Below are 9476 nucleotides of genomic sequence, written 5' to 3' on the forward strand. Positions count from 1 at the left end.
CCCGCTTTCACATATAAACCCCTTAACTCCGTTCACTCTTCGCTCACTGTTGAGTTAGTCATAGCCTTTCTCTTGAGCGCTTTTCTTCATTTACTGTTTACTGGATACCGACCCCGCTCTGCCTCGCGTCTCTTGGATTTGTTTACCTTGCTGCCTCGACCTCTGGACTCCTGACCTAGCCTGGTTACTCCGACCTCGAGCTTCGTCTCTCATCCCTTGGAAGTCTGATCTGATTCCTATTGGCACCGCATAGGGTCCGAACCTCTACACCACTGGTCCTCATTCATTAGTGTGATATATTCTCTACCTGAACCTGCAGAAAATACATTGCTAATAGATAACTGCAGTTGCAGTTTGTATATACTGACCACTAATAGGCACCAGTCCACAGAGGCTTCGAAAGACACTTGGTAGACTCTCACTCGTGTGTATGTATCCTGGGTCTCTTTGATGATTGCTGATCACAATTGGGTATGTAAGAGTCTAAAAAGATTAGCTGGGTGGCAATTCAAACCTTGCTTTAAACTGTAAAACTATAAATTACTATTTCCATGAAGTGCTTGTGTATGGGGAGTGTTCGTAAAAGCAAATTGTGTAGGGGGAATATTTGTCAATGGCATACTGCGTCATACTGCTTATGCATTCCCACCATAGACCTAATACCCTCCCATGCAGAGCGTGAGTTACCCTTGCACAATGCTTCCTTCACTTTAACCTTATACATAGGTTTAGCCTTCTTAATCTCTCTTTTAACCTTGATGTAAAGTGATTTTTTTTTTCCGATTAAGATCTGATTTGAGAGATTTGGTCACCCAGGGCTTATTGTTAGGATATACATTGCAAGATTTTAGAGGTATAACAGTATTTTCACAGAAAGAAACATAACTTGTGATCGTATCTGTCAGTTCATTGAGATCAGAGCACGAGTACTTAAACATGTCCCAATCTGTGCACTCGTAGCAATCCTGCATTCGCTGTATGGAGTCTTCAGTCCTGACCGGCACCTCTCTTTGTTCGATTTTACCTCTCTTCAGGGCCGTTTTATAGGTTGGAATTAAATGCACAGCGTTGTGGTCAGAAGATCCCAATGGTGCTTTGGCGACATATTTGTAAGCTCCCCTCACTGTGTAACACATATCCCATACCCTATTATGCCTTGTAAGGTAACATATTGATGGAAATAGTGGCATGAAGCAAGCTACACTAAGCGACACGAATGATCCGGAAGTGTATGTAAATTTCAATCAAAATAAAAGCCTTCAGCTACCACAGGAGTATAGTATGAAGAGTATAGCAACATTAAGCAAAGTGACAAGCAGCTGAAACACCTGCTTTGTTATTTCTTCTTGATTAACTGTAATTCCTTGAACATTCTGTCAAAATTTGAGAGGGTCCTTTTTTAATTTTAAATCGCCTCCACTAATCAAGTTTGACAAATCTAAGATTATAAGAGGTTTTCTATTAGTTTTACAGCATCTTTCCTACATTTCTACTACTGTAAAAATTGTCATTGCTATTTTTTTCATAGATTTTTTTTTTCTGTTCAATGAAAAAGATTTTAAGATGTAAGCTTTTAAAGGCGCTGTATCTGAAATTTGTAATTAAATCAAATCTTTTGTCGTATTTAAATTCAATCAGTTTTTAAACCAGGGACAAAAACATTTTTTGCACCATCAAAAGTGGTGAAACATACAATGTTAATACAGTCAGCCGATAGCAAATCACCTTTCTTCATTCAGTTTTAAGCCTTTATTAATATTGTTGGCTTGGGTGGATCACCTCTAGAAAAACTGCAGTGCAGAATTGGATGGGGAAAATTTGTACCTCCCCAAAGGTGGATGGAATCTATTGCACAGACCCTCAGCTAATAGAAAATCACCTTGTTTTTGTTGGATAAGTGTCTCAGTCAAAACTGCTGGGGTTTATAGAGCACCTCCCATTCCCAGACTGGGACTGTGCAGTGATGGACAGGGAGCAGTCTTACCCACCTCCCGACCAAACCAAAATTTGTGCCTCCTCAAAAATACCTCAAATCTATTCTACAGACACTCAGCTAATTGAAAATCACCATGGTTTTGTCAGATAGGAGGCTTTGCTAAAGTTGCTGGGGTTTATAGAGCACCTCCCATTCCCAGACTGGGACCGTGCAGCAATGGACAGGGAGCGGTCTCACCCCCCTCCTGACTAAACAAAAATTTGTGCCTCTACAAAAATATATCAGATCTACTCTACAGACGCTCAGCTAATAGTACATAACCATGGTTTTGTCAAATAAGTGTTTTTGCTAAAGTTGCCCGGGTTTATAAGACCACTTGCTGTTCCCAGACTGGGACCGTGCAGTGATGGTGCAGGGAAAAGTGTAAACAACAACCGTGATCCCAACCAAAGTAATGCTGACACTGAAGATCATAGTATTGCGACCAAAACCATATCTGTGACACGGGGTAAGCGTACAATAAAAAAAACAGTTATTAGGCACAGAGTGGATGACTGGCAATGTTTTAAAAAGGCATAAACTGTAATAATAATAATTGCTTACACTTATATAGCACTTTTCTGGAAACTCCACTAAAAGTGCTTTACAGGTAATGAAGACTCCTCTCCACCACCACCAATGTGCAGCATCCACCTGGATGATGCAACGGCAGCCAAAGTGCGCCAGAACACTCACCACACATCAGCTATCAGAGGGGAGGAGAGCAGAGTAATGAAGCCAATTCATAGATGGGGATTATTAGGAGGCCATGATTGGTAAGGGCCATTGGGAAATTTGGCCAGGACACTGGGGTTACACCCCTGCTCTTTTAGAGAAACACCCTGGGATTTTTAATGACCACAGAGAGTCAGGACCTCGGTTTTACATCTCATCAGAAGGTAATGCATCTGTAAATCACCCAACAGACAAAAAAACAAAGGTGGAGTGCGATGCTTGCAATGAATGGTTTAACTTTGTGTAGGTATTACACAGAATGACAAAGATATTGAATCTGTGGGGTGTCTGTTGCTCAGAAAAATGTGATGTTAAGTCATGGCATTAAAAACTGGGTTCGGTTTCTTGAACAAATGTGACGCAATCAGCAGTGTAATACATAAGTCAGATGTAACAAAAAAAAGTAATATTGATATATCACATGTCAGCATTGGTGCTCAAACAGCGCTGGATTATCTAATTTGTGGGGTTTATTGTGGTAAAACAGACAATAAACAGATGGTTTCCCAGGATAGGGAGGTCAAGCTAAATGATGACACAGAAGTGGAAAGTAGTATTGCATGTAGTGCATCCGTCACCCAAGGAAATTGTTCCTCATGTTATTACTTCTGAAAGCAAAATGCACAGTATGGATGCCTGCAGAAGTGATGGCGATGGTATGAATCTAGATGGTAGCTGTTATGAGAACAGCCCTGAAATTAAAACACACAAGATAAGGCACCCAGACGGTACTGAGGACCTGACACTAGGTTGAGAGCACAGTGGTAATTTTCCAAACCAGCTGTAATAACCCAGGAAACTTTGCAGAGATAATTTTATCAGAAAAGCCCGAGGTGAAGTTTTTCAGAAGCACAGTATAAACAAAATCACACTTTTCCCTTACCCAGGAACTGCCTTTGCTGCCTTAGTGCAGCATCTCAACGGAAGGTAATTCAGGAAGTATATATGGGAACATGTGTTTGCAGCATAAATCAATGAGACGAACCAATATTGTGTCATAATGTTTAAGTCCTGCAGTTTTAACAACTGTATTAGGAGATGTTCTAGGAACCCCTGTATCTGAAAATACATGGGGATTGTGGTCATAAGTCCTGTAAAATGAATTTTATCACCCCTGAAACCCTGCAAAATCTAACTCTTCAGGTAGTTTACAGAAGGCTAACAGAGCATCCTTGTGAGACTTTAAAAGCAAGACCATCTAGTAAACATGAAGGACAGAAATTGGGAGAGGAAATGATAAATGTCAGGGTGTATAAATTATATAATGAGTTGCTAGGAAAGGCGCAAATAACATCTGAGGTTGGGTGCAGCACATCCAGTCTGAGACAAATTAAATCTGAACATCAAGCCAATAAGATACTTGATAGTGACAAACCAGCTGCAGTTAGATTTTTGAAAGTGGAGATAAAACTAGCAAATATGTGAAAGGATTTATTCAAATTATACCAGCTGCACCATTAAAGGTGGTATGTTTAATTGAATCAGATGTTTGATTGTGGCATGACTTGACGTGCAGCAGCCCAGGTTTTCGGGATGTAACACAGGGAATTGCTAAATCGGATTTGGCCAAGAAACAAACTTTGTATTAAGAAACAAACTTTGTATTATTAAGAAACTTTGTACCCAGTCCTGTCCCACCATATACGGCTGTGCCCATAGCACAAGTGCTGCAGAGTAACTTTTAACAGCCATTAGAGATCAAGAAAAGAGGCATAACACGTTACCATTTCAAATTAAAAGTAATCGCTCCGTAGTGTTGCTCAAAGATTGACTAAATATTTTCAATGGGGAGACTATGGAAAGCTATCTCAAAAGGCGTGGGAAAATTGTAAATTGGACTGCACAGGACCATGAATTAGGGTGCACTTTAGTTAGGACCAGGTTAAAGTAATGTTATGATGCAAGCTAGTGAACTCGTGAACTCTGTAAAAAGCAGTATTGTGGAAAGTGTCGGCATGTATATCTTCAGTGTCGTACTTCATTCCATGGGATTAGAAGACTTGTCCGCTCATATTTATGACACCTTCATTTTTATGGGTAGTATATTAGCAAAGACACTTATCTGACAAAACCATGGTGATTTTCTATTAGCTGAGGGTCTGTAGAGTAGATCTGAGGTATTTCTGGAGAAGTACAAATGTTTGTTCGGGAGGGGGGTGAGACCGCTCCCTGTCCATTGCTGCACGGTCCGAGTTTTGGAATGGGAGGTGCTCTATAAACCCTAGCAGTTTTGACAGAGACACTTATCTGAGAAAACCATGGTGATTTTCTATTACCTGTGGGTCTGTAGAATAGATCTGAACTACTTTTGGAGAGGCACAGTTTTTTGGGGGTCAGGAATCATACTTTTTCCTGTCTAGCAGTGCACAGCTCTGTGTTAATTTGCAAAGAGAAAGTGATATAAAAACACCAATAAGATTGCAAGAAAGCAAAAAATTAATGAAGAACGGCAATTCCCTATTACCTGTGGGTCTATTTATCACATTCCACCTAATTGTGAGGATGTACAAATTGTTGTTGTGCTATAAATGTGACTTTACCTGGTCCAGAATTATTTTTTATGAGGCAGGTTTTATGGGCTTTTATTTTGAAAGGTGCTGCCAAGCCAGCGTCGCTTAATGTGCTTACGCTACTTGCTTCACGCTACTGATAGAAATCGGTAAATGATTTCTGCAGGGAGCAGTGGTTGAAATCTCCCATGATGAAATTAGGAGCATCGGGGAAGTTGTTTGAAAATGTTAAACAGTCCGCGCAATTCCCTCTGCTGCCCTGATTGAGTTGGCTTTAGATGTAGTTGGATGAATATAGACTACAGTTACAAAAATTTGAGTTAACTCACGAGGAAGGTAAAAGAGACGTAATGAAACTTATCAAAGTTCGATGTCAGGCTCACAGAGACTTTCTCGTACGACTACGGTGTTGCACTAACGTTTCTGGATGTACAAACAAACACCTCCGCCTTGTGCCTTACCGGTCTCATGGACATCGCGATCCCGACGCACGGATGCTCCAAAGCCGTCACTTTCCAGACCGGAATCCTTGTCCCCATCTTTCAGCCTTGTTTCAGTGAACGCTAAAAGACAGGCATCTTTGTACTCCGATAGGAATTTAGCGTTGGCTTGTAGCTCTTCGATTTTACTCCTGAGTGATTGCACGTTGGCCAGGATGATGGAAGGGAGAAGAATACGGTTAAATTGAACTTTTCTGAATCTGTGGCGCACACCGCCTTTCTTCCCCCTCTTTCTGGCTTGTGAAGGCTACTTGTTCTTGTCGAATGTACGTTTTGCCGTCTAAGTAGGATAGCAAGAAAGTCACTTCTTGTTTTAAAGACAACATTGTTTGAATGCAATGAAGGAGAAATTCACTACTGTAATGTATAGTGCTTTATTGGCTCATGGCCATTACAGGAAAACTCACTCAGTCCAACAAAAAAAGTTCCACAAAAGTGAAAAAAATTATTACATACTAACAATATGTAAGAATAAAGTTAAAACAGATCAACTGAAACAAGCGAAAAAGCAATAAAATGTGACAGAGAAGATACTGTTGTTGCTGGTCGCAGCAGCGCATTGCCCATATACAGGATCTATCACTCTGACCATAAAAAGAAAGCGTTTACCACGTCATCAAAACCCGGGCATGAGTATACTCTCATTGAAGGGTCCTCTTCTCACATCTTCCCCAAGCATGAGCGAAGATATCACTGCGCTCCTACACTGGAACAGTCATGTCTTTTTCAATCTACCAGGGTGCACACATCTTATTCAGCATTCCATCGATGCCCCCCTGGAGTTGTTGAACGGGTACTGCCATACCGTATCACTGAAGCCAAGTGCAGGGAAGTCCATCAAGGGGTTCATAAGATGTTGGATCTGGATGTTAATAATGAAGAAATGATAAGCCCCTGTTCCAGCTCCATTGGATGGCAGACCTGGAATCTGCTAAGACATTCACCAACTTGAAGGAAGTCCTCTGTATATATCCAGTTCTCAAGGTACCGCACCTTAAGTGTCAGTTTTTTCTCCAAATAGATGCCTCTGAGAGGGGACTGGGTGCCATCTTGTCTTAGGAGTTTGACGGGGTAGAACAACCTATCCTGTTCCTCTGCCTTGCAATGGACCACACACCACTTACTTGAATTAGCATAAAAATGCCCAGGTAAGTAGATGGTTCATGATCACAAAAAGATGCCTTCTTTAAGCTTGGGGGAAGGATGTTTGACATAATGGAGAAAAATTTCCCCTCCCGAGTCTCCTAGTCACCACCAGAGGGCCTCAAGACAAGAAAACCAGATCTCTAGCTATTCCCTGACAGTTATGTGAATATTTCTCATCATTAACACATTACCCTAATCAAGTGGAGTAGAGGAGTATATTAAAGGCTCATGCAACTACTCAGGTGTATAGCCAGAACTATGCCACAAGTCCTCAGCTCAGACACACCCCCTTCTCTATACCTGAGAAATTGAATCTTTTACAGAGCCTTAATGTTCTGCCTAAACCTTTTTAAAAAGCCTATTACAGAGCAACATCACACCAGCTCTCTATCTCTGTCTGTGTTATTAGACTGTGAAAAGCGCAGCCTAAAACCCATGCACTATTACACATTTGAGGCTACAGTGGTGTGAAAAAGTGTTTGCCCCCTTCCTGATTTCTTATTTTTTTGCATGTTTGTCACACTGAAATGTTTCAGATCATCAAACAAATTGAAATATTAGAAAAAGATAACACAAATAAACACAAAATGCAGTTTTTAAATGAAGGTTTTTATTATTAAGGGAAAAAAAATCCAAACCTACATGGCCCCATGTGTAAAAGTGATTGCCCCCCCTGTTAAAACATAAATCAACTGTGGTTTATCACATCTTTGGAAAGCTGAGTTCAATTTATTTAGCCACACCCAGGCCTGATTACTGCGCCACACCTGTTCTCAATCAAGAAATCACTTAAATAGGACCTGCCTGACAAAGTGAAGTAGACCAAAAGATCCTCAAAAGCTAGACATCATGCTGCGATCTAAAGAAATTCAGGAACAAATGAGAAACATAGTAATTGAGATTTATCAGTCTGGAAAAGGTTATAAAGCCATTTCTAAAGCTTTGAGACTCCAGCGAACCACAGTGAGAGCCATTATCCACAAATGGTGAAAACATGGAACAGTGGTGAACTTTCCCAGGAGTGGCTGGCCGACCAAAAATTACCCCAAGAGCGCAGTGACAACTCATCCAAGAGGTCAGAAAAAACCCCACAACAACATCCAAAGAACTGCAGGCTTCACTTGCCTCAGTTAAGGTCAGTGTTCATGACTCCACCATAAGAAAGAGACTGGGCAAAAATGGCCTGCATGGCAGAGTTCCAAGACAAAAACCACTGCTGAGCAAAAAGAACATAAAGGCTTGTCTCAGTTTTGCCAGAAAACATATTGATGATCCACAAGACTTTTGGGAAAATACTCTGTGGACTGACGTGACAAAAGTTGAACTTTTTGGAAGGTGTGTGTCCCATTACATCTGGCGTAAAAGTAACACAGCATTTCAGAAAAGGAACATCATACCAACAGTAAAATATGGTGGTGGTAGTTGTAACGGACACGGACTGGAATCCGTATCAGATCTTGTAGAAGACCCTATGCGATGCGGTAAGAGCTGGAGAAAACAGGAGGCGTGGTAAAAGGGAACACACAGGGGTTTAATAGTGCACAAAATAATAGTGACAGTCCGTGAGACAGTGTACGGGGAAGACAAAACGGCATCCAAATCCAAACGGGTCCAAGGGCAGGTCAAAGCACAGTCCGAAAGTCCATAAACTGGAAATCCATCCTGGGACGCGACAAAGTTAAAATCCCTGGGAGGGGGGAGCACACGGACAAACGAAACATGGAGGTCCAAGGGTGACGGGGCGAGATCCTCCAGACCCCGGGCTCAGGAAACGGGAGGTGTCGGGGATGAGGCCTATGCCCTCAGGAGACGGACGTAGGGTTTCCTGGTGCTAGGCGGGCCTCGCGACATCTTACCCTAATGATGAGCACCAAGGACTGGAGGAGCTGGTCTTTAAATAATAACACTAAAAGGGTACACCTGGAGAGCTAAATCACACGAACAATAATGAGAGCAGTGGAGCGCCCTCTAGGGAGGGATGTCGGGCGTGACAGTAGTGTGATGGTCTGGGCCTGTTTTGCTGCTTCAGGACCTGGAAGACTTGCTGTGGTAAATGGAACCATGAATTCTGCTGTCTACCAAAATATCCTGAAGGAGAATGTCCGGCCATCTGTTCTTGACTTCAAGCTGAAGCGCACTTGGGTTCTGCAGCAGGACAATGATCCAAAACACACCAGCAAGTCCACCTCTGAATGGCTTAAGAAAAACAAAATGAAGACTTTGGAGTGGCCTAGTCAAAGTCCTGACCTGAATCCGATTGAGATGTTGTGGCATGACCTTAGAAAAAGCGGTTAAGGCTCGAAAACCCTCCAATGTGGCTGAATTACAACAATTCTGCAAAGATGAGTGGGCCAAAATTCCTCCACAGCGCTGTAAAAGACTCATTGCCAGTTATCGCAAACCCTTGATTGCAGTTGTTGCTGCTATGGGTGGCCCAACCAGTTATTAGGTTTAGGGGCCAATCACTTTTTCACACAGGGCCATGTAGGTTTGGATTTTTTTTCCCTTAATAATAAAAACCTTCATTTAAAAACTGCATTTTGTGTTTACTTGTGTTATCTTTGTCTAATATTTCAATTTGTTTGATGATCTGAAACATTTTAGTGTGAC

This window comes from Lepisosteus platostomus, chromosome 10 (genome assembly GCF_059453375.1).
Source record: "Lepisosteus platostomus isolate fLepPlt1 chromosome 10, fLepPlt1.hap1, whole genome shotgun sequence".
NCBI classification, from domain to species: Eukaryota; Metazoa; Chordata; class Actinopteri; order Semionotiformes; family Lepisosteidae; genus Lepisosteus; species Lepisosteus platostomus.